The sequence below is a fragment of the Ciconia boyciana genome, chromosome 17 (assembly GCF_034638445.1).
Source record: "Ciconia boyciana chromosome 17, ASM3463844v1, whole genome shotgun sequence".
Taxonomy (NCBI): domain Eukaryota; kingdom Metazoa; phylum Chordata; class Aves; order Ciconiiformes; family Ciconiidae; genus Ciconia; species Ciconia boyciana.
In genome coordinates, this window is record NC_132950.1 from 997,606 (window position 1) to 1,002,466 (window position 4,861).

Here is a 4,861-nt window from a genome sequence, read left to right on the forward strand (position 1 = left end):
CCTCTTCCCATAACAACCGTGGGAAGTGCCTGCCAGAGAAAGAAGAGCTAATGGAAAGCTAACATTGGGCGGGGTACAGCTGGGGTCACACGAGCCTCATTAGTTACTCAATCAAACCCAACAGACGTACGTACAATGGGACCTGCCAGCGATCGGCGGCTGGCAGGGAGAGGCTGCCTAAGCCCCTGCAGTCCCCAGACAGCCCCTGCAGTGCTGGCAACGCCTCTCATGCTTTGAGAAACACCCCAGCACTGAGTGTACAAGGGGATAGCTGAGAAGATCCTGCCCATGCTGCTGAAACGCGTCTCCGCGGTGGCTTCCAGCCTTGTGCCGGGGACAGATGGCTCCCTCAGCTGCGCCGGGCGGCTGCCAGATGGATGTCCCGTGGGGCTGTGGCGTGGGCTGCACAGGGGGTGGTTGAATGTTCCCCCCAGGGAACATGTGGGGCGGATGCAATGGCATGCACAGGGGAGTGAGGGATGGAGACCCCGTCCCCAGACCGCGCTCAGAGTACCCAGAGGTCCTCAAAAGTGGGGTCAACGTTTTAACAGCCACCCATCCAGCCCAGTCTCGAGACCAAAGCTGTGACTTTTGGATGGCTGATGTGAGCAGGGGGGGTGATGTTCCCCTGCTCCAGAGTTCCTGCCGTGCGCCAGCCCAAGCACACGCTCCACCCTGGCCTCCCACTGGTGCCCTCCTGCCTGGCTGCCCCCAGCATGCCCGCCAATGGGCAGGGGTTATCCAGGTTTCTGGCCAGAAAACACCAGAGCTACAGCCGCAGCCACATGCTGGGGTGTTGGCTGGTCACCTCCCTGCTGCCCACCGCTCGGACCTGGCTGCAAATGTCAGAGCTGGCTCAGGAGAGAGCCGCGGAGGCAACCGTGGGCTGGTGAAAATACCTCTGAATGCGGGACTTGACAAGCCTGAAGGTTTCACTTGCCAAAAATAAGACTGAGCAGAGACTTGACTTGATTCCCAGGTACTACAGAGCCGTGTCTGTGCCTCATAACCTGCCTCCCCCTCCTGCCCCATGCCCTGGGAGGCATTTCTCTGGGATGCTGTAGCAGGCAGACTTACAGAGGTCTCCATTTCAGACAGCCTCTTCCGTTCAGAGCTTGCTTTTTGCAGCATCTGCAGGGGTGATAACCTGTTAGTTAACAACTAACAGCTGGTGAACCAAGGCAGGAAAACATAAAGATGCTCAACCATGGGAAGAGGCAGCTTCCCTGTCCCTTGGTGCTTTAGATGAAGACTGCACTGCCTTTCTGGAAGACGCACCATGGCCAAACACGAGGAACTTACTCAGTAGAGGGACGGGCAGGTGAAATGAAAATTTGGCCCACACGAAGGACCAAACCCCCGTATCAGCCTCAGCTTCCCTGAGACCATGACAAGGCCACACTATTTCAACCCCAGCATCCGTGCACGGCAGCAGCGAGGACCTGCAGTGGCTCCACTGCGTCCCCAGCCTCTCCCTGCCCCTTGGTCCCTGCAGCTGCATCTCTCCTGGCACCAGCACTGGCTGCCATGGCTGGTCCCTTGCAGAAATGCAGCCACAGGACACAAGTGTGATGTGTCCTGCTCACGGCCATCTGCTTTGGGGCGAGCAATCCTCTCTCCTCCAGCTCTCCAGGATGCCTGCATCCAAATGCAGAGCACTGGGCCCCTTCTCCATCATCACCTGCATGGCATGTCTCCTCTCTGCCTCTCCTCTCATAAGTTGATGCAAGGCAGGGCTTCCCGTGGGTGCTGCCCTGCGCATTTCAGGATATCCCCAGCTGCAAACACACCTTAGGTCCAGATGAAGAAAATTTCTTCCCCAGGAGGGTGGCACAGCCCCAGGACAGGTCCCCAGAGAGGTGGGGGATCCCCATCCTCGGAGGATTTGCAGCCAAGACTGCCCCGAGTCAGTGCTGGCGACGGCGCTGCTGGGAGCCGGCAGTGGGGCTGGACACCTCGGAGGGCCTCTTCCCACCGGTGTTTCTGTGATCTGCCCATCACACATACCTTTCCTTTGAGCGCATCCCGTGTGCTCCCGCACAGGCACCGTAAAGCCCCGTCACACCCCGTTAGTGAGCGCCGTTTCCTATGACAACGCCGTCAACAGCGCGCGGAGCAGGATTTGGGTCCCGGGGGGCGGGGGTGCAGGTGCAGGGCTCCTCCGTAGCTATGGCAAAGGGGTGTTTACTTCTGTGTTTTGCATGTCAGTGTTACGCCCGGGACAGCTCTCTGTGTGTGCAACAGCAGGGTAAGGCTGTTTGGCATCTCCCCCAGCAACTATGTCAGTATTTAGGGGAACCGCGTGCGACCTACACCTGCCAGCCACTGCGATGGACCCGCACAGGGGACCGGCTGCAGGAAGCATCCTCCTTGGAGCTGCCACGGCTCCCAGCAAAGCCCCCAGCCCTTCACCCACCTCCACGCTGGTACAGGCAGGTCCTGGATGTGGTCCCAGGTACTCTTGCTCCAGCCCTCGTGGCAGGTTTTCCACCCAGATATTGCACTATGCAGCAAACCCCCTCTTTTCCACGTGGGCGCCCCTGCAGGAAACGTTTTCTGCTTTCCCCTTTCTCGTCAGATCGTACCCATATCCGTGCCTTCCCAGCGCAGGCCAAATTGCACAGCTTTTCCCTGACACTTTGCAAACTTCGGGGAACGCTCCCAGCCCTTCCCCGCGGGCAGCTCGCGAAGCACTCGGCTCTGCCCTGGCCAAATTGCAAAGGGCTTGGATCTTGTTCCCCGGCGCGAGTGCCAGGGGCGGGGAGATCTTGCCTCGCATCTATTCTTTCTAGGTACAAAACATGCTTTCAAAAGTCAGAGCCATTTCACTGGCAAGAGATGGAAGCTGCTGGAGACGGCCAGCTGCCCCAGTTACGATTCCCAGCAAGGCCACTTTCCCAGCCCTGCTGTCTGCATGTTTTGCAGACACACGCATTGAGGATGCATCGCTCGGAGCCCCGGCCAGCCGTGACCGGGGTTCTGCATCCCCACGGGCCACATCGCAGCCCTGAGGCCACTGGAACTGCTGCAAAGCTGCCCATTCCTGCATCCGTCCGCTCCCGCGTCACTCCTCTCGAGCAGAGAGCTCGTGTTTAACGACTGCGTGTGTTTTTGCTCAAGCATTACGTCATTCAGCAACGACAGCCGGGCGGACGGATGGGCCAGCCCGGCTGCTCTGCCTCTGCCGATGCTCACCCCCTCTCCGAATCGTGGGGTGCTCCGTGCGCCCCAGCCCTCAGCCTTTTGCAAGGATGCAGGTGAACAGAAAGTGAGTGTCCATGCAAAGCCCACCAAGGGGCCAGTGGCTCCTGCACAGTCCCCCCCATCTCCTTGATCCCCCATCTCCCAGTGCCAGGTGTTGAGGGCAAAACGCTCCGTAATTTCCACCTCCCGGATTTCCTGCGGCCAGAGCCATCAGCACTTTCCCTAAAATAAAGTGGGAGCTGAGATAAGCCAGAGAGCCGGGCTCCGGAGGGACTGTCCTGAACGTGGATTTAGCTCACACTTCTTTAAGTGGGTGTCCAGGTTTGGGACTTCGCACCTCTCGTAGGCGGAGAGGAACCGGGTGGATTTGCTGATAATTTGCTGCCAATTTCCGCAGCCGTGGAAAGAGTGTGGGGAATTGGGGGGGGGGCTGCTCACGGGGAGCCCCGCGGGAAGGGGGTGCAGACAGGGCATCGCCTTGCACATGCTCTCACTCCCTGGGCAGTGGATTGGGGCTCACAGGGAGTCGGGTACCGGGACGAGCAGCGTCTCGGCTCCCGGCAAAGAGGGGAAGCCCCCGCGCCAGCCCTGCAGGGATGGCATGCAGCGCTCCAGCACGGCCAGTGCTGCGGGCTGTAGGGAGAGGGGTGTTTTGCGCTCCTTGCTCTTCATCCCCCTTGTTGAACTCGCTGCCTGCCCCAGCCGCTCCCCGACACTTGTCCAGAGATACCCCATGAGAAGGGGGACGAGGTGGCCAGCGGGGACACGAGGTGCCTGGCTTTGCACCAGCATCTGGTTTTGCGCTCAGAGCTGATGGCGGGTCGGAGTCCGGGTGGCCCCGGATGAACCGGGGCTGGAAAGAGGGGAGCAGCCCAGCTCAGCTGCAAGACACCCCCCCCCCCCGCCCCCCGGCACGGGGCTCCGGAGGTGGCTGGGGGACGCGGTGGCCATCGCTAGCCACGGCCAGCCCGGGCTGGGCGCTGCGTGTCCCCAGGACACCCCGGGGCCGGGGAGGGGGCACCGCTCCCGGGTCCAAGCAGTGAATTTTTCTGCGAGCCGCCGGTTTCACCCTCCCGCCGGCGGCCGCACACCCCGCGCCCGCCACCTAACGGCCACCGCCGGTGGTGCCCCCGCAGCCGGGCACCGGCGCCGGGGCCGTGCCGGGTCCCTTCCCCCGCACCCCGCGCACCCCGCGGCCGGGGGCGGCTCCTCGCCTGACGCCCCGCTTGCACCCCCGGAGCCCCCCATCCCCTGACCCACCCGGTGCCCACCTGCCCCCGCCCCGTCTGCCCGGTGCCACCCGGGACGCGGGACCCCCGGTGCCGCCCGGGGCACGAACCCCCGGTGCCGCCCGGGGACGCGGCGGCCCATCGGGGTGGGCGCAGCCCTCCCCTGCCCTCCCCCGCAGGCTGCCCTGGCAGCTCCCCCCTTCCAGCTTTTTTGGCAGAGGCGCGCCCGGATTGGAGACAGCAGCGACGGAGAGGAATTAAAAAAAAGGGGGAAAAAGGAAAAAAAAAAACCAAACAAAAAAAAACAACCCGCCAGCCCAATCGGCTGGAGAGGCTTGTGTGTGTTTGCCCTTTCCTCATGACGTAGTGTCCTGCGCCTCTCTCCCCCCTTCTCCCTCTCCTTTTCCCCTCCCTCCTTCCACCCCCCC